Source organism: Pezoporus flaviventris, unplaced genomic scaffold (assembly GCF_033815535.1).
Source record: "Pezoporus flaviventris isolate CSIRO_AGI_PZ_B2104156 unplaced genomic scaffold, CSIRO_AGI_Pfla_v1 ptg000096l, whole genome shotgun sequence".
Classification (NCBI taxonomy): Eukaryota; Metazoa; Chordata; class Aves; order Psittaciformes; family Psittacidae; genus Pezoporus; species Pezoporus flaviventris.
The window spans coordinates 1222992-1250897 of NW_026892644.1; the positions used below are offsets into that span (position 1 = coordinate 1222992).

Below are 27906 nucleotides of genomic sequence, written 5' to 3' on the forward strand. Positions count from 1 at the left end.
AAAGGCAAAAGAAGATAGGCTGTGATCTCAGCAGCTACTTGTGCTGGCAGGAGCAAGTATCTGCCTAAAAGCAAAACCAGGAAAACATCCATTTGATATACTTTCCAAAATGCAGCTTGATTCAGTCAAGGTTCTTTTCATGCTCGGCTCCTTTGTTTTAGACCTACTACTGCTTGTTTTTCGAATTGACTATTTGCTGCAGGAATTTTGTTTTAATTTAACAGGCAGCTGGAGCTTATTAAACACGATTTTCCGTGGTAGTATTTTATATCAGTACTTGATAATGGGACACCTGTAAACACCCTCTATAACAAGCACCTTTAGGCACCCATGGAATCCGCCTGCTGCAGTTAGCCTGGCAGGGATGCTGGGTAACAACAGCACAGCAGCTTAAGCCCAAACTTTCTTCAATGCGTTTTCCTCCTGCTTTCTAATCTCTCCTGACAATGTTGAAAGTTATTACTTAGCTGCATAAAGAAAACCATCTGTCAATTATTTACCTGCTTGCATGTGGGATCAGGTACCCAGAAGCTGTTACTGCAAGCCAAGGCAAATTCCCAGCTTCCAAGAAAGCAGAAATCCAATTGCAGTCATCTGATTCAACTGTCTATCTGGGGTAAGTCAATAAAAATCTGTTCTCTGTCAGAGAACAACTGAGATTCCTCCAAATACCATTTCTGACATCCAAGTCACGGCTGAGTAGCCCTTAAACTTCTTTTGAGAGCTCTTGGAAAATAAGATTTCTAGCAGCTGTAAGTAAGTATTTAAGTGCACGTCTTGCTCAGTAGATGTATGGAGATCTCTCATGTTCCTCCATGAAGTGCATCCTCATGTTGTGTAACAGAAATACTAACGTCTGAGCTCCAGCCAGCATCCTGTCATAAGTTACAAAATCTACAGCTTTTCCAGTTTTCCTGACATAAATACTGGACTCCTCAGAAGCACTTGTCTGCTGAAGTCTGGTCCTGTCATAGTCACTGTGGGTTTTATAATAATTTCAGTGGAAGTAGAGTATGAATAAAGAGCTTCGCCTATGTGTGTCTTTACTAGAATGCCCATTCCCCCCCCCAATCCTGCAAATTACAGGAAATTATACCAAAAAGTTTTTTGAGACTGTTTAGAAAGAGCACTGGGAAAAAAGCCACTTTTGAAGAAACTTGTGCTTTCCTCTCTCAAGACCTGTAGGCTGACTTTTGCTAATGTTACTTTAGGTTAGGTATTTTTTGCTATGGTTGGTAGATTCGCTTGAGGTCTGTGAATTCTTATTGGCCTCCCTGGAGACTAAAAAGAGAAAACTAGTACTTGTTTTAAGCTTGTGTGCTTGAATTTGCTGTAGCATAGTCTTCAGTGGATACTGTCCCCCTGGTTTCACAGAATTGGAAAAAGACGACTAAGCGCCAATGTTTGAGAATACCCTTGCTTAAAATTAAAAGATACCTTTTGATAAAGTCAGAAGTCTGGCTCATGTTTTAATGATTTCATTTTTGATTTCTTTTTTCCGCTGGTAAGTTCCGGGAAGAGGCCAGCAGTCCTAAAACAGTTGTCTGGGTGGGGTTTTACTGACACCCTTGGATCCAAGCTGGCTAAATCTGGTCAGTTTGGTGGGGGTGCCTCCCCTGAGGCTCACTAAAACAAAAAAGCCTAATTCCCAATGAATTTATGCTGTATATTATCAACAATATTGCCAGCAGTGGCAAGGGTTAAAACATTTGCTAATAGATAATTCCCAGCATGTTACTCACTTCCCTGCACAAGGACTGAAAGCTTCAGAAATATATTTTTCCTTCAACACCCCAAAACTGGATGGATTAATAGAACTGTTTTCTTGAATTACTTACAAATCGTTGCAGTTATAACTTGAACTTCCAGAAATAATGTGCTAAAGTTTTCATAGAAGATAAACTTGGATTACATCTGCTGTAAATAGTCAGCATTCATGTAGTAGTGTGCCAGCTACTGGAATAACTGTGCTGGCCTTAACTTTGCAGATGATCTTTTATTTGTGGATGCTCCACCTTTTCAAGAATAAAAAGAATAAACCCCCATCCCCACACTTAGTGTTTGTCACAGTGAGGTCAGTGCTGAGCATTTCTGGAAATCCCAGACAATTGAAGCTGAAATGCTTATTGTGCTGGCTGGATAGCAAAAATGTGGAACCTATAGAAGCAAGAAGCAAAATGGCCAGCTTAAGGCAGCATTATCAGCAGCTGCTTTTCAGTTTTAAATAGAAAGTGCTTTTTAAGGAAGTCAGTTGGGAATACTCCTACAACTAAAAGAGCCCATAACAGCATGATGATGATGATGACTAACTAAACGGAGATGGAGGAGGAGAGTTCAACGGTTCCCAAAGGAGTTGCCATATTTCTTTCCAGGATTTCTTGGACAGAAGTATAGAATCATAGGATGGTTTGGGTTAGAAAGGACCTCAAGACTATCAAGTTCAAACCCCCTGCCATGGGCAGAGACACCTCACACTAGACCATGTCACCCAAGGCTCTGTCCAACCTAGCCTTGAACACTGCCAGGGATGGAGCATTTACCACTTCTTTGGGCAACATGTTCCAGTGCCTCACACCCTAGGTATATGTCTGAGCTGTTTGTGATGCCTTCATAATAAGTACAGTTCTTGTGAGGCCTAGTATTCATGCACTGCTCCAGTGTTCTGGTGTGTTCAATGGGTCCAGCACACCTCAGGTTCAGTAATACCAGCACCTGTACCCATAACACAGGGCTAAACCCTGGTACCTGGTTATATGTACTCTTTACATTGCTACCATGGTGCTGGCTCTCTCTGGGCCAACTCTGCCCTCCCAGACAATATGTGGGTATGGAAATCCTTCTCTGTGTTGGAAGGTAAAAAAAAGGATGGTTGAGAACTGTGCTGAGCCCGCTGGCATAAGTGCGGGAGAACTAGCCCTATCCTATTTTGTTTCATATTAAAAATATGACCCCTGTGTACAGGCTGTAAGGCTGATCCAGGATGCCTTTTGCTGCTCTACAGAGGGGCTGTCAGAGATGTGCAGTGGCGACTGTTCTAGGCAGTGGTACAAAATCTTCAGATTTTGCTGGGACAGAAACAGAAAATCAGAATAATTTACATAAAGGTTATTTCAGGATTTACAACTGCCTTTTGGCAGTTTTGTTGACAATTTTGCCACATCCTGTGTTGCTCTTGCATACAAGATACTGCAGTCAATTCAGCAATGAAGAAATCACTGTTTTGCTAACAGTGAAGCAAGGCCTCCTTAACAGTTCACAGTCCAAGGGTGCATAGACCCAACCATAGGTGCTAGTGAGATCTAAATCTTCCTCGTCTCTTAAACCACTTCTCCCATTCAGGATGCGTTTTATCTAAACCCATTTTGTTTGTCAGTTTATGATTTCTTTTTCAAGATACTTGATTTTTACCTGCAGTGGGAGCAGCTTGACAGCACAGACGACTACTGTCAGGGGCACACATGCTGCAAATGCCATTAGAGGTAAGTCAGCCTTTCAAAGACATTTCTAAAATATCATCTCCACAGCTTGTGTGGCCATTTGTTAAAAACAAATGGCATGTGGGGAGTCTGGAAACCAGGAGCAGCCATTAGGTGAATCTAAAATATGTGTCATCTGTTTAGTGTTGTATCCTCTTACGCACTGTCTCTTCTCAGAAGGCTAGTCCCTTGAGACTTGTGAGATCAGAGGGAAATGGGAGACCCATCTGCAACCTACTGATTAGCCAGTCATCAACAGATTATCTCATACAAAGGGATGAGAGTAATGGGCTGAGTCCAGCTAAGTGCATATATGGTAGTGAAAGCATCAGTGCCACAAAGATGGGAAAGACCAGATGATGTGACTCCTGGGGAGGGCACGTTTAAACAGACAGAAAAAGAAGGGTGGGATTGTTGGGTGAGTCACTCCAGAATACTTGGCACTGATACCAAATCAAAGGGTTCAGCCTGGTCTTGCGGTTTCCTTTCTTTCTGGGCACGGATCTCCGCGAGCCGGAGGAGCTGGGGGGGTGTACAGTATTTGCAACCACTTTATTTTCTCTAGGCTAAAAATACTCTGCAAACTTCGGTTTTATTTTCCATTCCTAACAGCTGAGCCCTAGTCAGGAGGGAATGAATGTGTTATCCTACTGTGAAAACATCTAAACAGGTGGAAAGGACAAGGGAGGGTAGAAAGAGAGGGTGGGGAGTCTGCGTTTAGACAGAAGTCCTGTTTCCTTTCTAAAAACAGAGTGAAGGTCCTGTAGGTTATTTTAAAACTAAAACTTCCATGCCCATTTTCATCTATTTGCTATGTGAAAGAGCCTTGTGCTGGGAGACATCAGGAAGAAAATGGTTATGGAGACATTGTCAGAGGAAAGAGGAAATTGTGGCACTGTGCTTCTGTTTCAGTCAGACCCAAGCATTCTGCCAGTAAACTTCATTTTTCACCTATAAGTTCTGTTATGCCAGCTGGAGTCTCTCATTCAGCTTTACCAAAGTTCGTTCTTTTCTCTACTTCTGAGAAAGCTCTTTATAAAAACTACCCTAGTTCTGAGACAGCTTTGTTGAAGCACCTCAGTGCTGACCGGTGGTGCTGTTTCTGCAGCCACCCCTGCTCCTCAGCACAGACAAAGCTATCAAATAGACTTAATTGTGCTAAATGTTATGTTTTCCATTTTTCAGTATGGAAATTTTTTCCATTGAGAAGCATGATCCTGTCTGGTAAGACTCTCTTCATCCAAATCCTGTCTGGATTGCAAGTAAGTCTGCAAAGACAAGGGCTAATGCACTAATCCATTCTGGTACTGTATGTCTTTATAAAAACCTTTCTTAGAAAAGGAAAATACAAATAGGGGTCCAGACTCATACTATACAGAATGTAATCAATAAAGTTATTTGAAGTTTTACACAAAAGCTCTCACACAGATCATTAGGGCAGAAACTTTAATCCACTGAGGTTTAGAAAGGAGGAATTTCTTAAGTAGCACCTGAGATTATTTTTTTCTCTCCAGGTCCATGGGGTTTTGTGGATTGTAAATCCTGCCAAAACAGTTTTTCAAATAAATATTGGCGAGGAAAAATAAAAAGAGGAGCAAAGGGAAGCCAAGCTGAAATCTGATAAACAGAACCAAGATACCAGCCCTTTCAGGGATATTGCCCCAAATTCTCCCAGCTGATAGAAATTAGTAAATAATCATAAACAGTGGAGAGGAAAATTGGTGCTGGTGGGAAGAGCAAAACCCTGCTGTTCTCACCTTTCCTGCACCTTTTGGGGAGGTTTTGAATTCCCTTAGACATGCATTTTATCATTTGTATTCTTTCTGCTTATCATCTAAACAAGGGCTAGCTACACATCTCACCTGCCTTTTCTGAGCGACAGACTGGGGCTGTGTGAGCACTAGATTTGCCTGTCCAACATCAGTTTTCTATTTTTCAGTAAAAGCAGCTAGGCTAGATGAAGGCCAATGGGTCAAGCACAAAAGGACAGGCACTCTTCCTCTGGCAAGCAAGCAGAGGCTAGAGTGTGCTTGTATGGGTGCCGGGTCTCTGCATGGCCATCAGTTGGAGTGCACTGGAGGCAGCTCTATGGGTCTGCTATCAAATTAGTAACACAGATAAGTGATGTCTTTGCTGACCAGCCCTGCCTCAAGGCTGTGCTTGTGCAGCCCTGCAGACATAGGAACAGGTAAGGCACGATCCCCACAAATTCCTACATGTGCTTTCCAGTGCCTTGTATGAGGATGGCTTGGAAGGGCATCCTAGAAGTGGGTACCAGGCTGAGGTAGTTCAGTGACTATCACTGGTGTACAGCTGTCTGACAAAATGGTCATGGCCAAGGAGTTTGGCCACAGAAGAGACTTTCCTAGGTGACAATTCACCTGATAAGAAAGATGAGTTGTCCTGGTTAATTGTGATTCCTTCCACATCTTTTGAAGTATGCATGAGATTCACAAAGAAGCAGAGGGATTGTGGGGCCCTTATGAAAAATAGCACTGGGACCAGACGCTGCTTTTGTGACCATGGTTATCATTTGTGTGCTCTCTTTGGTCCAAAACAGAGATGGGACTGAGAGGTGCACTAGCATGAATGAAAAGGCACATCTAGCCTATATACTGAGCTTGTATATACCCAGACTGTTGCACATATCAACTATGCATTTATTGCACTTAATTTATTTGTAATAACGTTAACATCAGAGTGTGTGCTCATTTAAGTTATCTGTATCATGCCTATCTGTAGGTCTGGTGGAACTATGATGTATGGTCCTCGCTCTCCACCAGAAGATCTGTGGCATCTACAGTGGAAACTTAGATATCCTGCTGTTGTAGGTCAATGTTTTCAAACTGCTTGATGAGGCTGGGTGTGTGATCTACAGCCATTAACAAACAACTTTATGGCTTATTAGTTTTATGTGAGGCTAAGCTAATTTCAGAACTGCCAAAGGTCCATTACGGTTAGGAATGGCTGATTTAGGCTTGCTGGTGGTGCCGTATCTGCTTGAGAGTAAGGGAGAACTTATGTGAGAGTTTCTGAGAGATTGCTTTTGATTTGTGTAAGACACTGGGGAAAAAGCAGGTTGTTAAGTGAGTGTTTCTGCCTTCAGCAGGTAAATGGAGATCGTTATAATTCATTCAGACTCCACAAGAGAGTAGTTTCACTAATGGTCATTAAAATGGATTCAGAATAAGATCAAGAAAAAGTACAGGCAGAACATCTGTTTGGTTGTGTCAACTCATCACCAGCAGAAATATTTTGACTTCATCCTGATCACAAATACTCACACTTAAATATTGAAAATACTGTGATGTGGGGGCAGATGAGAATTAGAAGTCAAGGAAATGCAGCATGGTCAAAGCCTGGTATAACTAGTCATTAAGAGACAAAGCAGAAGCAAGCGGCTGAGGGAGCAGAATGGAAAAAGACGATTGGAGAAAGAAAACGTGAGGAGGGAAAAAAATATTTTGTTGCCTGACTGCTGGTTTCAAAGTTAAAGAGAAATGATGAAATCAAAGCACCCACTAATTGTAACTATTCAATCTAACTTAGTTTGCTAATGCTGCAAAACCACTGGTTCACTTTTATCTAAAATTGAAAAAGCGTAATTCAAAGCCTGTTCAAAGAGAATAATGAGATAGCCTGGAAGACCATTACCTAAAAACAAGTTACAATTATATGTTATCTGTGTAGACTCGAGTTTTTATTAGCTTGCATTTGCCCTCCAGGGCATCAGACAAAGGCCATCTATTTGTTAGGCTTTGGAGAAGAGCTAAAATCAAGCTGTTTTGAACAGGGTTGAAGGCAGGACTCCCATATCACTCTCTGGGATTTCCTAGAGAGATGTAAGCATGCGTGACTTATGCAGTGACTTTCCCCTGTGCACGTACTGCACCAGTGATTTGCAAATGCAATGCTAGACTTTTCTGGAGTTTGTAGATGTCCCTGTGTGGGCTGTAGCAGTAGCTCTGATTTGGCTGTAAGACTTACAGTCTTATCCTACACAAACGGCCAAGATTGCCTTTGTTCAGCTGAGCAAGATTTCTGGACAGAAAAACTGGAATCAGACATGGGGGGAGCAGGAGGGGGTTAACTGTACCTCCTGTGTATTAAATACCACTTGCTCTCCTGTGCTGGTGGCTGCCTGATAATCTTGTCTGAGTTGCATATATAATTGCTGTCAGAGTACTTTATGGCTTGTGTAGAGGCAGTGTAAGTACATTAAATCCAAGGAAGTTCATAATACGTTGGACTGTTGAAAGTTGCTAATTCTTATTTTGCCCATCATAAGCCCAGTCCCTCTCTCTGCAGCTGTGATTTAGTAACAGGGTGCTGTTTTGCAGTCTCAGATTACTAAGTCTTTGAGTACAAAATTAATTCCTTTCATAACTCAGTTGAAATTAATGGACTGATTGATACTGATGATTCAATGTTATTCTGTTCAACTGTTTTTGCAAAGACATTAAAATGTGTCATGGTATGTTTGTTTGTATGCTGTGGAGCACAAATGAAAGAGTTGATTGAATTGTTTTATGAAAAGAAAAGGATAATAGTATCTTGACTGTCAGGACTCTTTTTTTATCCTTATTGTCTGTGATTCTTTACAGCCTTTACTGGATTTAGTGGACTTTGATTTAGACAGTTACTAATTCATCTTCAAATCTTTATGCAAATGACAATGGCAACTTCACTAAGTGTGTGAATTCTTTAATCTTCTGGGAAAATTTTAAGTTTACATTGTAAATCAAAGACCTAACGGTAAGTTCTGAGGCTACTTCTGTCAACCCTATAAAATGACCATTTATCAACCGTTTGATGTGTTTCCTTGTCAACCTGTTAATATGAGGAAAAGTTGTGTGTGATGCTGTGTTAATGTTAGGTAGCCACTAGCAACCAGTGATTTTTAATAAACACATAAACTAAAAAACCATGTCTAGTAAAGGATGATGGCTAAAGACTAAAGGAAAGGATAGGGGGAGATGGAAAAACTGTTACTTCAATGTCTAATGCTAACAGATCACATGTGAAAAAGAAGTTCAAGGTTCCCTTTTTTTAAGCTGTTTAGGACAAGTAGTGCTGCAGGGTGGAGCAAAGGAGACGTAAATCTCTCTGCATGCTCTGTAAGACTTGAAGAGAGCTCTGGAAGGAGCTCACTGCAAAAAACGTTTTCAGAAAAAAGGTGGAGAGGTAACTGCTGTAGTCTGGATTTAGATCCAGACAAAGCTCAAGGTCTGTAGTTAATAAAGGTAACTCCTCTGGCAGAGCTTTGCAGGTGACATGGAATGGTGTTGCCATCCTGTCACCATGCTCAGCTGAAATCTTGTATGCTCTGACACATGTGATGGAATGAATGTTTCTTCCACTCAATTGCTGCTTCTTTGAATGTATCAAGCCACAGTCTCTGGGTGAATTTTGCTCATTATTATTACAAATGATTGCATTTCCTGTGCCAGTCACTGCAAACCTGCCTGAACAGACACAAGTGCCTGTGGATTAACAGCCAGAACCTGGATCCCAAAATAACCCTCAAAAGGCCGCATGATGGTAAGTGCTGCGTCATTTTGAAACATTCCCAAGCAATGACTGTTATTTTTCTCTCCTAAAAATCACTAAAAGCTCTGAGGAGAAACACAAATAACAGGGATGAAAGCCTAATCTTTGTCAGAGTTCCAGACACTGACTGTATTGTAGTTTCAGCATGGGCATGTGGCTGACATAAAACCAAGGAGGCAAATAAAATGGCAGTGCTCAATGCAGTTGTACAAAACTGGGATTTAACCCTTTTTCACCCTAACCAGTTGCAGCCTGGAGTGAATAGTGACCATGTATTTTGTAAAGGAGGAGTTGTCTCTGTTTTTGTTTTTGTTTTAAAAAGAGCATTCAGATCAGCTGAGTTTGAGCCAATACTGAAACCAGAGCTGCCAAATTTATCATTGACCATACGATTTGTATGGGGCCAAAGGAGGTTGGTACAGAGAGATTAGAAGCAGATTATCAGCATGCTTTTAGCTTCATCTGTTTCTAGAAGCAAATAATTAGCCTCAGACACAACCTTAGCTTTATATAAGATTTTACATATAAATTATTGGTGTGAAAAGACTGATAAAAATTATAGGAACTGTTATTTCTGCCAGAAGAAATTAATTCCCGGAATAATGCATTTCAATCAATGTGGGTACTTTAGCTGTCCTAGATTTTTGCAGGAAAAGTCCATTTCAAGAAACTCAGTTAGTTCCTTATTTCAAATCCTAGGTGTAACCTGACTGAAGAAAAAGGGGAAAAAGAAAACAGTTCTGATGTCAGAAACTGGCTCATTTCAAAGCTTCCGGAGCTTTGTTACGAAACTGAGAAATTGCTGGTAATGGCTTTCTTTTTTTTTAGGAGTTGTGTTGATTCACCCTGGTTTCTGAATTGCACATGGCCCAGAACCCCTGATTGCCTCCCATCATGAGTGCTGCGTAGCTGAAGCTTAGCTTTCCCACTGAGATTGTCACCCAGGGAAATAAGTGCAACGTAGTTGAGAAATGGAATTTGTTTGTGCTAGTGTTATGTGTGGTCCTAAATGCGGGTTGCTCATTACTTTGGCAATGAAGGGAATGCCCATGGTTTGTCAGCAATATCCAGGTTTCCTTATGATCTTCTTGACAGCCTGGATATCTGATGTCACCTCTCTCAGCTTAAACAGCCTTGTGGAAAGCATTATAGGGTTCTTCGCAACCCTGGAGAAAAAGAGCTCTGATTTTAAACTGCTGCGTTTACATGTTTTTTCAAAGCAATGAAGACTCAAATTGTTTCTTTATGCACTGTTCTTTTATGCTGCTTTGAAAGCCTCAGTTATAGAAATTAAGGACCTTTCTGGAGAGTAGGAACAAGTCCTTTTTCATATTTGAAAACTTATGAGCATTTAGCGGAAAAAGGTTTAAGAAAAATTATTGGCCCATATCTCATCATAGGCAAAGTGATAAAGGCAAATGAGAAATGAAAGTTTGTACACTGGGCCAGACATTACAGATGATTTTTATAGGACAAAACTTTATGCTGCTGGTGCTCTTAGACTGAATAAGAAAACAGGCTTTTCTTATCTACATGATGGTCTTTTTTGCCAAACTTGAAAGCTGCTGTGTCCAGCCTCCTCCTCTCCTGGGAAAATATCTTGCCTATGCCTCTATCACTCTTAAGTTTTCTTCTGCTTCCCTATTTGGGATGATCTGGTAAACTCTACAGCATCAGATGAAGACAAATCCTTAGGAGGCCAGACCAGAAGCTAAGACCAAGGTCTCCAATACATCATCTCTGATCTTCTCTTTTGTTAGGGAGAGCTGAAATCACCTTAAATGACAGACCTTGCTGCAGGGGTAGGACTGGTAGATGTGGATGGAAAGACCTTTGCTGCAGGACATGCACAAGCAGGCCTTTTCATTTCTGACAGTATAGTTCCCTGTCCCACTGGCAGTCAGGTGACTTATGATTTATATACTGCATCTTTCCAAGGCAGTTTTAAACCCAGAAGTTATAGGTTCAGTTGTTACCAAGAAATCCAAAACAACACCGTACTGAAAATGGACATTCTTCTCAATAAAATGCAGGTTACAATCCCAACTTTCTACAAGTAGTTTGATAAATAAGAGGCTGCATTTTTTTTCACAAGGATGTCTTGATTTCTCTACTTAGTGCCACCATGACTCTACTTCAGGGAAGATAATAGTTACATGCTTGTTGAGGTGAGATAAGAGTGAATGCATCAGCCCCACTCAAATGGTGAGAGCTAAGCTCGCTGCCTTACAGCATCCTAAAGAGAGAGGGCAACTGGTGTAAGCTGCATGGATGTTGAGCGTGGCTTCCCCAAGGAGTGAAAATAAAACTGTGTTTCTTAGTTATGGTAAAAATGTTTACAAATCTGTGCCTGAGTGGGGGGAAAAAGAAAAATTGACACAAATGGGGCCTGGCGTATGCCAAATATATGAGCTGTTCTAAAAGTACGATGTGTCATGGGCTCATTATTCATCAATGCTTCATCACACTGAGTTGATGGTGGCATTAAAACCAGAGAAAAAAAGACGTCATTTACATGAAAAGCTGGAGACACTCCCTCCACTCTTTGATTCCTTCAGTAAGCTGGAAGGAGGTTTGTGTGCGCATGAGAAAGTGTGCTATACAATGCCGGCCTTTATTCTCTTCTTGAATTACTCATACTGTGCAGTATGTAGCAAAAAAAAAAAAAAAAAAAAAGAGAAAAAAAATGTTTGGGGCTTCTTTTGCTCTTAAGAAATAACAGTGAAACACTGAAGCAAAGCTGCAATGCAAGCAAATGCACTGGTCACTTCTGGAGTTTATTTTCTTGGTGGGTTTTTTGAATGCTAGTATCTCTTTCTGTGCTTCATGCTGAAGTTGTTACTTTCCTATGTACACAGGACAAGCCAAATTCCTTCCCCAGCCCCCTAAGTCCTGACCTTGACAAAGAAATGACTGTTGTCCCACTGCACAAGGTTCTGCAGGCTGTTAAGCAACTGAGGTGGAAAGCACCAGTCAGCCGAAGGGAGCTGGTGCTGGGGAAGGAGCTGGAAATTTGGACTTGTGTCATTGCGGGGGACTGGGGCAAGGTGGAAAGAAAGCTCTGCATAACAAACCAAATCTCACTGCAATGCAAGTGAGACTAGCAGAGGACTTGAAAGGCCAATAGCTGACCTCCTCCCTAGGTTTGTAATTTTGTAAACCTTCAGGGTTTTTACTTCTGACAGAAAAGGGCATATTTTAAAACCCCAGCCACCACGCAGAGCAAGGAAGAATGTAGGAGATGGGAATTCAGTGTCTCTGGAACAGGGCTATCACACTGCTGCCTCCCAGCTGTGGGACCACAGTCAAAGAGGGGCATGAGACCTGCTGGAAGGACACAGAAGACAAACGCGCGCCTGCGCATTTACATCTGCTGACGTCCACCCTAAAGAATTTGGATGGGTGTGTTTTGACTGAGTCGTCTGGCCATCAGCAAAGGCTTTAAGATTATTTGATCACTCATTTTGGAAGCTATTTATTTTTTCAAAGTTAATTTCCTAATATAGGCAAAATAGCAACTCTTTTTTTCTGCATTTTTTGGGCAGAGGGGAACGTCAGCTTTTGCTACCTATGGAATTATCCATCTAAGGTTTCTTCAAGCCCATGCTCCAGTCCGACGTAACACAATAGACTGGAGTGGCTCCAGAGGAGTTTGTTTAGTCCCATATATAATTATTACCTTGTAAACAGGATGCACCTTTAAGTTATAATTTAAATATGATAAATGGGCCAAACCCAAGAGTTTTATTATCCCAGGACACAGTTATTAGCAGCTTAACAGGAAACACCTGCAAGTTACTGTTATAATTAGAGATGGCTGAAAAATGGAGAAATCATTTGGTGGAAAAAGAAATAGAATTCTTGAAGTTGTTTTCATTCTGAAAGGTTCAAATATACCCATTTGGGCAGAATTTTATTAATCTTTTTTTTATTGAAGATGTTGTAATATTCTCATTTGTGGAGAACCATTACACTTTTCCACTAAGCACCAGCTTTTAGATAGAATACCAAAGGAAAATTTAAAGCCGTGCAAATTTAACGTCTCATCAAAACAATGGTCAGAGATTTTGTTTAATGAAAAATGTAACAGTTTGGGCAAATTGCTGGTCAACAATTTTTTTTCCCAAAATGAAGAATATTTTCAATTTAAATAAGAAAATATCAAGGTTTCCTGATTATTATTTTTTTTACCAGAAAATGTCTAATGTCATTCTTTCTGCCCAAATCTTTTCAGCCCATGTGCTGTGGTGGTGGCAGATGATCTTTCAGGAGGATTACTGCCTCCTGCCCCCAGCACTGCCTCTCAACCAGGAGTTACAGTCCCCTTCACTATGCAGGCTGTGCTGTTTTTTGACGTGCTGTGATGCACTGTGGCTAAAGTAAACTGCATTAGGAAAGGTCTACTGCTTAAACATTACAGGCACAGATCCTCAGCCTTCATCACCGCAGCCTGACTGTCACCCTAAGTGCTCATAGCGGACTTGGCTTCAAAACTCTGTCCTCGCTCCAAGCCTCATTCACACTCCCTAGTTTGGAAACTGCTCTATGTCCTGTCAATCAGTCTCATCCCTCATTTCGAACACTGTCTAGAGTGGGAAGTTTCAGGTGAGGCAAGGGTGAGGAGAGAGAGCCTACAGTTTTTGCAAGAGGCAGGGGCAAAAGAGCCATTACATGACTTGGGAGCTGGGACTCAGACAGTAAGGAAAGTGGTCTCAGCTGTGGGAGGCATGAATTTTACTGTAGAAGGTTTTGGGATAGGCACAGTGCCTCGGTGAAAGGTCAAGAAGTATCTATCATCAGTGTAGTCACTATCTTAGGGGCTTTCCCAGTAACTCAGGGTTGACATAATTTCATTTCAGATAGTTCTTGGTTTTTACTTAATGGTTTTGAAACTATTTATTGTTTTACTTGATGTACTATGACCAGTATCATGAGAGCTGAAATAGGCTATTTTATTTTAAAATCACAAAAGGCATAGAGATTAATTATTCTCTTTTCCAGATTAAAATGTCTACTGTGTATGCTGTTCGACAGGAGGGCATGATATGCATTGTTTCAATGCCCATTTTAAAAGTTGCTGCTGTGTTCATGTGACGTTGTCAGAAGTTTGTCAGATGTATGACCACAAATATGCATGCATCGACTAACAACATTAGTCTAAACCTTATGGGGATGAAATGAAACACTTAATGGAAATAGTTTCCCAATCTTTGAAATAAGGTTGCATTAGATTAACGGAGCATTACTACATTAATTAAGATTGATAATGCATAACTCTTTCAATGAACAGACCATCAATCAGAATAGATTACAGCAGATGTAAACAGTTTACTTCTGACTTTTTAGGGATATAGTATTTACCACTGCAAATTTTGAATTTAATAATACTTTTCTTTCGGTAGGAAAATGGCCCATAGTCGGTGAGCGGTTTCATGAAAAATCTTTAAAAATAATGGGATATGTCTGTAAGGGATAGTTTTGTAAGTTTGTGAGTCTCAATGGACAGAAACCTATCGTTTAAATATGAGACCAGGGCTATCAAGTCAGTAGGAAGCTCTACAAATGTTAACTGATGTACACTGCCTATTCAACATCCCTAGACCAGATTAGGAAGAGTGTATTTTATAAACACACTTTTAATGTAAAGTGTGTTACACTAATTTAAAGCAGGATGTTGTTTGGACAGAAACACTTCTCCTTTTTGTGACACTAACAGAAAGACAAAGACCAGAAAGCCAAGCTGACTGGAAACTGTGGTAAGCAAAAGTGAAATTGAGTTATCTACATCCTTTACTTCTGTTCATATTTAACTTCTTATTTCCCTTTAAATTTGGATTTGCCTTCTAAATGTGAAAAGGTGAAATGTCATTACTTGCTCTTGTTATAATTATTGGCTTTTTAATTTTACTACAACTAAATGGTGAATAAGAGAAATGACTTGAGCACATCCTGCTTATCTTTTCTCTGGTACCATCAGACTTTCCCATTGTGCATGCATTAAGTAGGAGAGGACATGACTGAGTAATCAAAATGAGTCACTTTCTATCTTTAGTGAAATAACCCTCTGTTCAACATTCCCCTTTGCCAAGTAGCAGGCAGCAATTGCAAGTAGGTAATTGCACTGCTAACACATGCCAAGGCTCAGATAAGAACCAATCTGGGTACACGCAGCATATTAACAAATTCTCCAAGCACTGACTCTGCAGAATAAGATTCAGCATTTTCATCCAAGATAATATGCTCTAATTAACCAGTGCACGGTACTTTACACTAAATACAGGGCTTGAATAGAACTTTGGGAATGGGATAATGGAGGCTTATTAGGTTAATAAAGAATCATGTGTTCCAAGGCTGACTTAAAAACACGATTAGACTTCCTTTAAAATAGGCCAAAGTATTTCAGATTTAATCAGTCCCCTGGAGGTTATTGAAATTATGAAATAGGTTTGGCAATTGATAAGTGACATCATTTATGCTGTTTAGAAAATGAAAATGCTCTAAAGAAACCCTAGGAGCTTTGGTGGCTAAAGCGTCAGAGACTGGATGCTTTTTGTCCAGCATTTAGACAGAAAACATTTTATTACAAAAGTGAGAACCACTTTCTGATGCTGTGTAAAATTTCTATGGAAGAAGCAAAACTATATGTTATGCCATCTGGCTTCATTAAGATTACTTGTTGCTGTTCCCTGGGAAGACTTCTCCTCTAAGTCTTTGACTTAAATTTAGGAGCCATCCAAAAATACTTCACTGACAATCCTTCCTCAAACTTAAGAGATTCAGTGTACGTACTGGGATGAAGTTCACTGGCTCACACTAGTTAAGTCTAGAAATTCAGTCAGGGGATGCTTTGCCCTTCAGAGGCAGGGGACTTCAGCTATTTTGATGAGTTAATGGTATCAAACAAAATTATTTCAAACCATGGTCCTCATCAAAACTTGGAAATATTACATAGCTGTTTCACATAGTTCTGTGGGCCAGGTCTGGATCATCCGGTCTACAACTTTGAGTATCATAAGTGGTCCATTATCTGTGAACCACTGCAACAGTGGTCTCCCTGCTGGCCTATTCTTAAGTCTAAGTGGCATCTGATTGGCATCAGTGGGGTGCCTTCACATGGCCTCAGATCTTGGGATGCATATATCCAGGCACAGATTTCAAAGTACTATGCTAGATCTGTAGTACTTCCTGCATGGACACAAACACTTTGAGAACTCAGATCCCTAGAAGGTTGAGAATTTACTTTCTCTCAACAACTTTCAGCAACTTGAAACAGTTGCTGGATGGTTTGAAATTTGATGACACTGTCTGAATCCTTCCTTGAGTCTTTTATTGTAACTGGATGACACAGTAGCACACACAACATTAACTGCCTTTTTCAATTTTAATTTTAATTTTAATTTTTATGTTTTATTTTTATTTTTTCTGAGGTGCTGACTTTTCTTACACATAAACCATGCAATGTGTTTGCTATGCCAGCAGTCTGTGCTATGATTCCTGCTGTTTATCAATTCAAATTTTCTTAGCTGATTACATTACAGCTGATGAGCCAAACACCCCAAGGCCTGATCATTAGGCAAAAATCTCACCTGAAATCAAAGTGAGTTACAGCCTAAAGGGTGGGACTGTCTGTCATGAATATTGAAAAAACATCATCAAAATGCACCACACCATCACGTATGTGTAATCAGAAAAGCCAAAAGCGTTTTAGCCTTTTTAGTGGAAATAATATTTAGAAAGAAACATACTGGAAGGGTGTGAACACATCTGAGGAAAGAGTCTGAAAGTAATATTTGGCTCATGTGACTAGTTTGGTACATTTACAGGGGATTATTTCTAAGACTGGAGCTGGGAGAATTTAATCTTTCCCCTGCAGATCTTCTCTGACTAATTTGAATTTTCTCACATTTTAAAAAATCAAATATTCATTCAGCTTTTTTCCCCTCCACTTACCACCCATCTCTCTCCATCTCAGCAGAAACTAAGCTCTAGTTGACCCATGAAGAATACACGAAAGATTAACTCTCAATATCTGTAAATCAAAATATCCAGCCTGACAAGGACAAATTCTTCTGCTCCTAAACCCCACAGTTATTCAGTAGGCATCACAGTATTTCATTGCTAGCTTCACTAAAAAGTGTTAGGTACATAGGACAAATCCAGACTCGTAGAGTGACTCCCACATGCTTTGCACTGAACCCTAATTTCACTGCATATCATAAAATACAACTATTTATATTGTCAGATCAGTTCCAAAACCCCCAGCTAAGAGATATGCAGAAAATCTGTGCAGAACTGACAGGCAGCACCCCAGTACCAGGTGACTGTTATTTGTGTATCTCTTCTTATCTCATTATGGAACATAGGTCTGAACAAAGCTGTCCTTAGGACAGGCTGTTAGGAAAAGTATTTCCTGAATTATGTACAATTTCTGGAATTATGTTAATAATTTGCAAGCCAATAAGAGTTATGTCTAATCATGCAGGGCAAATCTGCTCTATATTGGCTGTACAGAATAATTAAGACAACAAAGACCATAGTTGTCTTTTGTTTACCTCAAATTACATTAGAATATAATAAGATAAGCAAACAAATCTCGCTTTCATGTTCTGGAAGTCTGTTTCCTGCTTCAATGTGTATGTGCAATAGGAAACAGTAACTTAGGCATGTTTAGAAGGTCATCTGTCAGCCTCTTTGTTCATATAACAAACAGTTGTGTAACATTTGCCAAGTGTTGGGGTAACTCCACCTGGCTTTTGTGGTTTTACAAGGCACCAGAAAACATGAAGAAATACCACTGAGAGAAGGCACTGACCTTGCTCCACTTCTTAGGCAAAAAACCATTAGGTTTCTGCAGCCAAGTCACGTGTATTAATAATGAAGGCAGGGTTTGTTGGTTTTTCTGTTTGTTTGGGGTTTTTTTGTTTGTTTTGTTTTTTTTTTCTTTATCATTAATATGCTCAGTCATAGAATCATATAATCACAGAATGGTTTGGGTTGGAAGGGACCTTACAGATCATCTGGTTCTAAAACCCCTGCCATGGGCAGGGACACCTTCCTCTAGAACCAAGTTGTTCAAAGCCCCATCCAAGACCAAATGCTTCTTTACATACATTCTCTGGGTTGCCTCCTTAGGTCCCTGTGTTTTTCAGGGGACACTCAGGAGGGACTAAGACCTTCATGTTGATCAGACCAATGGAGTGAGGCCAGTTCTGCTTAGTCAGGCTATATCTCAGGCCTGACCTCCATAAGCTGCTAGGAGCCCTGATCTGTTGCTACTCAAATTCTACCTGTTCAAGGCACCCAAAAGGCCCTGGAAGTCTGTTCTAGCCTCAAAATGGTCAATGTGCCACTTATTTGTCAAAAGAAGGAAACCCCAAAAGGAAGAATTTATCTTCTTCAGTGAGCTAAACACAGTTTCAGCCTGAATCCTCTCATGGTTGAGTGCATGTAACTCAACGCACATTTCTCCCATGGGACACTGGTCCCTTTCCCTTTGAGAAAATCAGGCACATTGTCAAGATAGGAGAGGCCAGGTGAACTGATGAAGTTGTGGGTACCCCAGTGATACTGCATTTGTTCACATGCTGTGTCAACAGCTTACGGGTGGATATTGTGCAGGATGACTTGCTTGGGTAACATAGCTCTTGCTCTTTTAGTTGCCTTTCCTACAGCCAGCAAACTCTGCAGGAGAAGTGAAACCCCACCTCAGTGCCAGAAGCAAGACTGCTGAAGAGCTCTAATAAGCAGGAAAGAAAGCAAGCCCTCAGAAGAACATAAATAGATGGGAAGAGGAGGAAAGGTGAAGCAGTCTGGGGCATCAGATCTGGTGGTCAGGCAAATGACACAAGTCACTTCATGCAGGGACTGGGCTCCACGTGCCCAGGGCTGTTGCTGTCTCACGATGCTCACAGTTCCTGCCCTGCACCCTGGGCCCCTTCTGCTCAAAGCAGGGGATTGTCCTTGTGTCAGGGACCAAGGGCTGGGAGAGCTCCCACACAGACAACGCTCATGTCAGACTCTCACCACCCCTCCAAACAACAGGCCTGGGTCTGAATTGTGGCAGTTTCAGCTCAAAGAGTCTGATCTTAGTAGGAAAAACACACTCAAACTTAATGAAGATTTTTCTAGAAGCAAGATGTTACCCTTTTCCTGCCTGTAATTCTTTGTCCTAACTTTTCAGCTGCGGCCAAGTCAAACATCCCTAAGATCCGAGATTGCTGCATTCAGCAAAGCCACACACAGCAACTTCTTAAAGATGCAACAAGCCTTTTGCCCCCTCTCTGTTGTGTGGCTACACTCGGGGCCCCCTTTGTTTTTGAAAAGGTTCAGTTCTGCACATCTGGAGCTGTGCAGTGCACCACCAGGAAAGGAATATGCTTACAGCAAGTGTAGGAATAAATATTTACCAGAATTCATCTGTAACAACAGAACAGGAAAACTATTTAAAAACAACAACAGCAATAAAAAAAACAGCCAAGAAATAATTGAGTGGTTAATCCCATTGGCTGGGCTGATCTATTTTTACACTAGGAATAACAAACAGATCTGCAATATATTGTACTTACTATTTTCAATACAGTAGCACTGAGGGCCCTTGTTCAAGAATCAAGCTGTCACTGACGTTGCTCAGTTTTATATCAAAGCCTAAAGCATCATTTCTATGTAAATGTCCACAAAATAACTAAGTACTGAGGCTTCACACCCGCTGAAGTGAATTTAAAGGCTCCCACTGAGTTACGTGGGTGTTGGATCAGGCCCCACAGCAACTGCTTTGGTTCAAATACAACATATTGCTGCAAATATAGGCAATTTGTGTGATGAAGATTATGTTATAAATTTTGTATGGGGAAAATATATATTCTCATTTGCTTTTCGGAACTGCTTTTATCTTCAGGTGTTATGACAATGTTTTACTAGGCTCTAAGCTGACAGTTTATAAGTTAAGGGAGGGGTGAATGCCAGTAATGCCTCTGCCCAGGGACAGACTCGGTTGCCTGTTGGGTTGTACTAGGCTCAGGAAGAACAAAGGAGCAATTGCTCCCTGGTTAGACCTATTTTTCTCAAAATTCTTTTCAGAGAAAAAGGGCTTAAGGAAGTGGATACTTCCCCGGAGGGAGAAGAAGAGCCAGGTGTTTGAGTCAGCATTTAAACCTCAGAAGGAGGTTCTGTCTCTCTCTGCAGAGACAGAAGTCTTAGGGAGGATGGAAGAGGAAAGGGATATATACCTTTAGAGGAAGAACATGCTAAAGATGCAAGAATCTCATTGCAATATTCAAAGGTAGACTATGGAAGCCACGTAAATCTGAGGTGACCTGAAATCTTGAGAAGACACTGGAGTAATACACAAGAAACACTAGCCAAAAATGAGGAAAGAGCAGCAGAGTGTGACTAAGAAGTGTGTCTTAATTTAACCAGATCTATATAGCCTTTATGCTGCTTTTAAGAAAAGAATAATGCATCACAAGCCTTTTGCCTTTTACAAGTTTCAAAGATGATCCTTTTAAAGATGGAGAATATACCTCAAGAAAAGGAAGAGGAGGTGAAATGCAGTACCAGAAGATCAAATGGCTGTGTAGCATGTCTTCTGTTTCCAGCAGCGGCCAGAAGCAGATGTTTATGGGAGAGTATAAAACTGAGGATGTGCAACATTATTCATTTCCTTGTTTGGCCTTCCATTTTGGGTAATCTGCTTTTCAGGGACTTCCTGAGCTGGATGTTCAATATTGACAGTCATGTCCTACCGATAGAGCTTTCCGGCATGAATTCTTTGAACCTATTTCAGTATCACTCTTGTCACTGTCCCATGGCAATGAGCTTTATAAAGTTACTATATGATGCCCAATAAAACACAGAGCTTTCCCCCTGCACCCTAACCTGCTAATGTAATTTTTTGTGCCCCATTGCTTGTGTTGTAAAACTTAAGTCACTAATGGTTAACTGCTGTCTCTCCTGAATTTTGAGACTTCTCCCATATCTCCTCTCAGTCACGTCTTTTAAATTTATGATGCTTGTGTGGTGGAACCACATACACCTTTGCTCATCGTTGGTGTCTTTGCTGGGCCTTCTCTAATTCTCCAGTCTCCTGAAATGGGTGGACATCAGACCTGCATAGTGTACTCATGCTTTCAGAAAGGATTGTTTAGCTATTGATGAATCTGGGGATGCTAGAAGCAATCTGACGGCTGAGATGGCAGGACCTGGAGGCTTAGTTTACAGTTGCCCGAGTAGTACATGTAGAAATTTGGAGGAAGCACTTGGAAGTTTCTCAGGTTGAAAACTTCTTTGGCCAGAAGACATTTGCATGGGGACCCTAAAGCTCCTTGATCAAGCTCTAAAACAATATAAAAGGGAGCTCTGCCTGAACAAGCCTAAACCACAAGGATTTGTCTCTACATGGAGATGCTTTGTAGAGCAAACTGAGGATGAAATCTGAAGTCATTCTGAAATCCATATGTGTGATCCTGATATACATACAATGTTTCAGGAGGCATTAAAGGCCTCCGCTCCTGTTCTTCATTCCTCTGATTCTGTACCTAAGGGTAGCTGCTAAAGAAAGAGCTAAGGCATATCTAAATCTCTTATGACTTTTCCTGTCTTTTTACTGACTTATTCCATTTAATCTGAAGTTGTGAATTTTGCTCAGAACACCAGAAAGATATGGAATAGATCATCTTCAGACACATTATATATAGATCATCTTATATATGGTAAATTCTTTTATTTCTCTTTAAGCTCAAATTCTGTTCCCAAGGATGAACAGGTACAATTAAGGCACTTTGAGCCCAAAGTTATTTCTGATTTCTTCAAGTGTCCATGTGAGCTTGAGATAAAAATCACTTAAGAAAAATCATAGCACATACATTTGAAAATCCCAAATTCAATCTTTGGGTGATTGTGGAAAGCCCTATAAGACACAAAATTCTTTAAAAAATAAGGAGGTGATAACTGTCAAATTAGGTATTTAAAAATAATCCACTGGATGTTAAAGATTCACGACTTTTTTATTGTTTGGAGCATAGCTATTGATTTAGGTAAAGAAAGCAGACAATCCGCATAATGGGAAGACTGTTCTTCCCCACCCTTTACAGCTCATCCAGTGCCTCAGCCCTGTTTTCATTCAACTCTCTAAATTCTAAACTAAACTGTTGACCGGACGCAACGTGGAAAAAATATCTTGAAATAAACAGGCTTCTATATTTATACACATTCCGCTGTGCTTGTGATAAAACTGATCAAGAAGATGAGTGTTTCTGGAAAACGAATAATTCTTTACAAAAATAAAGATTAAAACAAAAGAAAAAGGTGATCCAGTGTTACATCAGTGGTTGAAGGACAGAGGAGAGATGTAGTCTGAATTTTGCTGAAAGGTTTGATAAACTGTGGAAGACCTCTGAAGCATAGGAACCTGGCAGTATCCATCTGATAGTGGCAGAAGAACACAGGATGCACAGCAAATGAGCAAAAACTGACATAGCCTACTGAGGCTGGTATCCTTTCCTTGCCACGCTGACATATTAATCTATCCCACTGTCCTCTCCCTTGTACCTCCTACTGCAAGCCACGTCTCAATGAGTTTACCTGTCCTCAGGGGCTATGATGGCATATAATACTTTCTCTGTTGTGACCAGTTTTAATTACAAGTTTTAATTGAGCATAAGGCTGCTCTGATGAAGGACACAGACATATTGAGAGTTGGTGAGTAGCAGACCTGGTATTTGTGGCATTTATTTCATTGTAAGTCAGCTACCTGAGACACATCCACATGGGCAGACTAGTTCTCAGGTGTTTATTTTAGTTTGCCATAAAAACAGAGAAGAGCAGTGGGAACAAAGCTTCATTCATGGTTACCCAGAATTTTGTCAGCATTATACAATTTTTTACTTACTGTTTACCATTTCAGACCAATAGAAAACACTGAGAGAAGGCTTATTACCTACTAAACCTTATCTGAAACAGAAAGTCCTGGCAATATGTGAATTGTCCAAGACAAATTTTACTGGCATAATAGTTAAAATATCCAGATTAAGCCAGCAGACATACTGACGAGGTATAATAAAAGCACTGTAGTTTTAAGGCTGCTGCTGGTATCTTGGCAATTTGATAAATGAGATCCTGTCTCATTTTGTGGAGCAATGTAACCTTACTGACTTCAGCAACAGTTGCATGAAAAATACTGCACTGCAAGAACTGCCCCAGTGTTAATGGAAAAGAATAATATCCCCAAATTTAAGGTTATGCAACTGTGTGGCAATGTAGATTGCCTAGAAATGGAGAGCACCAAAGAAACATAAAACAGTAGGAGACTAAGTCCATGCAAATGATTTATAAGGGCATTTTTTCCTTAATGAAATGGTGTACCATTAACTGACTGGCTTCTCGCTGTTAGTTAAGTCCTAAATGCAGCCTGGTGTGTTTTAGTGATAGCCAGAAGTGACTTTGCTGAAGTCAACAGAATAACCTCTGTATATTAGTGCTCCATTAGAGTGAAGCAAAGACAGTGTATTTATTTCTGAACAGGAGCAATGGTACTATGGCATGGTACCTTTTACATGTTGCTATAATGGTTCTCTTATGGTTGCTATAATTTTTTGACATGCCAACTGGGGGCTATGCATTTGTGATTTAATTTTCCAGCTTCTGGTGTACTGCTTCTTACCTAGAAAGCAAACTAGCATGTTTTCAACATTGAGAACAGCGACTAGTTTTGCCATCTGGGATTGCAGAAAGCACAGCGGTGGAAAAAAAAAATACTGTGTGTCTGAACATGGGAAATATAAGAGGCAGTACATGCACACAGAAGCAAATAAGGCACTATTCTATAAACAGCTGTACTTAGCATTGATAATTTGTTAAAAGAGAGAAGATAAAATATGCCAGCTCAAATCCAAATTCCTTTAGAAGTCAGCTTTTTCAGGACCAAGCTCATGAGTCCCCTCAAGAAAAAAAGGAAAACACCCCTAAACAAAGAAAACGCAGTGAAAACCAGTCTTGGACGCATGTTAAATAATAGCACTGCCTTGAGATAAAAGGGCATTGGGGAGAATTTAGAAAGGTCATCACTCCAAGGGTTTTATTTCCATGGGGTCACAAACTTTAAGTTTACTTTAACACAAGCTTAAACTGCCTTCAGATTATTTCTCTTAAGGAAAAACATGAGTTAGGAGAGAATGGGAAAGCATAAACAATTTGAATGTCACAGCCTAGTAAATAACAACAAGTAGCAGTCCTAAAGGAATGGCTGCGGATTTCAAGGAGACATGGACTCATGCAGGATGTGAGTTAACTACCATAGACTTCCCACTATCTTAAAGTGGGCTCCCACTGACGTTATTGGTATCCTGTGGGGAGAGAATAAGACCCATATTTTTAGATTTGTGTACGCTAGCTATTTTCTGGAGTTGTTACAACACTAGTGTATTTTTAGTGGTTCATTATATTAAGTCGAAGAGCCTTTGCGTTGTGTTGTGTCATACGCAGTGTGTGAACTTCCTGAAGCTCATCTGTTCCTTTGATCCTACCAGCCACAATAGCAGCACAGCTGACTCATCAGCCACCCTATTTCTTCCTTATTAGGAGCTCCCCAGGTAGGCAGAAACGTGTCAAATGGGACAGTATAGACCATATTGACTCTGAGTCTATCATTGATGCGATTTCCACTGCAGATGGGAAGAATCTGAGCAGTATCAGAGATACTGCAGATATTCATGTGTTTGCTCTAATTATCCTAAGCATATTTTGTATTCTTTGCAACTATAGTAATGGCACCCTATATTAATGACAAATTTCTTGCTAGGTGCAATTATCTGTGCTTATCGTGTAGATGGCAAGGCTTATTAGATAAACTGCAAGGCCTGATATACATATAGAATTGGTAATTGAATGTATCTTGACTAATAAGTTGATATACAGAGGTCATATCTAGGTGTTTTTTCTGGTATATGTTTCTAGGAAAGACTGAAGGTCAGTTTTCCTTTGTGAAGTCTCTTTGACTTTCCTGTTATAACTGTTATTCAAAATAACAAAATCTGATGTTCTACTAAATCTGTACTTCTCTTACCTCCTTCCTTTTCATCAGTGAACATTTAATTTGTATTGTCAGTAACACATGCTAGCTGTTAGAAAATCCAAATAAAATTATACAATGCCTCATGACAGACATTCCATTTCCCCACTCCTCACTGCCATACACACAATCCTTCATGACAGCTGTTTAAGATGCATGGCACTGACTCTCTCCACAATGCCACTATCTAATGTGAATTTGCTAGAAAAATAATACAGTATTACTTTTCATTTTGAAAACATGGCAGTAACTAAATTCTTATGTGCAACATTTTGAAAACGGTTATGTAAGTTTAGCTTTATGCATTTCAACAGAATTTGCAAAATACAATGTACTTTAACATATTCTATACTGGCTCTCCTGGCCAATCCCCTCAACACAGTGTACACCAAGGCTTTCAGTAGTTTATGAAGCCACATGACTATTGTCTAAGAGGTATTTTCTTCTTTTTCTTGTCTCTCTGCTATTTTTCCTTGTCTCCCTGCTTTTTTTCCTTGTCTCCATTTCTCACAGGTAGAAGCCTGTGCAGCCTTCCTTCCGTTCCTTCTCTTCCTTCCCTTCCTTCCCTACTTCCTCCCTTCCTTCGTTCCATCCCCTCTCTATTTTTGCCTATTTCCCTCTTTACCTCTTTCTTGCGTGTGTGTACATTGCACTGTGAATTTATATTAGTGAAGGAAGAGCTGAAGAAGAGCACTTCTTTATACTTGGAGCAGAAACTGGTGACATCTGAAGTAATGCAACACACTGAACTACAGTGCACAGACAGGAGGGCAGTAAGTTACCCTGGTTCAAAGTATGTTTAAGATAACATTTTGGTTGGCTTGCAACAGCTGTGCTGTAGAAGCTTACAAGCTAAGGAAGGCTGGGCCTCATTAATACTTGGATGGGAGATCTCCAGACAGCACTAAAATGTATTTCAGAAAGTTGCACTACTGACTTCATATCTGGCACTTTGAATTGGTGCTGTCTCAGTGTTTAGCATGATGATAGGGATAGAATATTTCAAGAGAAAAATAGTTGTATAATCAGCTACTTTGCACAGTCTTTACTTCAGCATAAAAGAAAAGTCAGATCCAGGAGATAAGAGTGTTTTAGCACTAAAAATGCATTGTTGCTAGCTGTAAGTATAGAGGTTTTACTGTAGTGTTCTTGGCCAAGCTTCTGCGTGGGTTCCTTCTGCTCATGAGTGTGATTTCACACAGGGCTTGATTTGATCTAAACTCACATTGCTCCTCCTGTGACAGGAGTGAACCTGCTCTCCTCCACTACTTCCAGTTACATACTCTTTACTCTGGATGAAATGGAACCCTACAACACACAGGGGTAATGCAGAAATGACCAGACAGACCAATGAGGTGCTGCAGCTGTGTGATTTAACGATGCCAGCACAAGGGATGTGGTGGAGATCCAACTGTGGGAGCAAGGTAGGGCTATTCTACTGGGCACTCTCAAACAGTCTCAAGTGACTGCTAAAGTGGTGCCCTGCAATCCCTCACTGGTTTAGTCTTGAGAAGACATTCCAATCGTCCTGTTCCAGGCCTTTCTTTGCAGGGTTATTTCCATGAGCTGTCACATCCCTTCAAAGGACGGCTGCTGAGAGAATGAGTGACAGGGCTTTATTTACCTTCCACACAAAAGGTGCTGCCCTTCCACAAAATAAAAGACCTAAAGTTTTCAACTGCCTTTGTCTCCACAAAATCCAAATCCACCAAGAGTAAGAGCTCTCTTAAAATCTCCTGCAGCCTCTCTAAGGGCACCGCAGGGAGTACTGAGGCCCTGGTCACAATGCGAGCTTTTAGGTTGCCACCTCAGTTTTTCAAAATGTGTCAGGCTCCCTGAATGCTGTGTGATGCACAGGAACTGTCTGTCAAGGGGATTTTTCCTCCTTTGGGTTAATTTCTAGGGGAAAGTCTAAAGTGTCCTAGTCTAATACTCGTCACCATAGCACATGTGTATCTGTGCATATATGTGTCTACATGCATGTATACATAATCATAAACACAAACATGTACACACATAAACTCTTCTGGCAAAAAAGGAGGGATAAGCTGTTAATTACAAAAGCAATTCTATCACTGTATGAAATTTAAAACTTAGTGTTTTACTCAGAATATTTTATTATTATATTTGTTCAGCTTCGATAGATGGCAACTTCAGTGAAAGGGAGGAAGAAAAACCAGAGCTCTGCACCAGCCAGTGATGGGAATGGAAACATCTCTCTGTTCCATCCAAATGTAATCTCCAGACCAGCCTTCCCTCACACTGCTCTTTCAGGCAGTGATACGTTGGAAAGGATTTCACAGCTTCAACTGTTTTTTCTATGCACAGGAGAGATTCCTGGTCTCAGCTGTGTAAATGTTTTAACTGAGATTCATGCTTGGCTATTCAGGTCACTGCTTTCTCTTCCGGCCCACACAGGCCAAATGAATCTATATAAGCATAAAGTGTCCAAAATCAACACAGTATTTTTCACTTGAACACACCCATGGCACGTGGCTAACTCAAAGTACAGGGTACAATGCCAAGCAGTAGATTTGTACATTTGCCTGATATGAACTTAGCATGATTTATATGAAAAGATGCAATAGCCTTTGCAAATCTGACTTGGCAGAAACCCCTTCCAAAGGAGGAACCCAAGGAAACCAAACTCTCCCTTCTGCCTTAAATAAGGACTAATCTAACATAGGAAATGTTCTCAAAATATGTAATTTATATTCAGACTTACCATGTATTTCTTTCTGAATTCAATAAACCTCTAGTTCCTTTACTGGAAGAATAAAATATTTTTCCTTCTGCTCTTTCAACTTCATTGTATAA

General features: G+C 40.4%; 1 protein-coding gene and 1 long non-coding RNA gene across 3 annotated transcripts in view; one reads left to right on the top strand and one right to left on the bottom strand.

Annotated features, from left to right (window-relative positions):
• LOC133281107 (potassium voltage-gated channel subfamily KQT member 1-like) overlaps window positions 1–27906 on the bottom strand; it is a 467184-nt gene that overhangs the window by 43217 nt on the left and 396061 nt on the right. The window lies entirely within an intron of this gene.
• LOC133281161 (uncharacterized) lies at window positions 8–27818 on the top strand. Its single transcript, XR_009747403.1, has 3 exons — window positions 8–616; window positions 26334–26412; window positions 27225–27818. It is a non-coding gene; the product is annotated as an uncharacterized LOC133281161 (long non-coding RNA).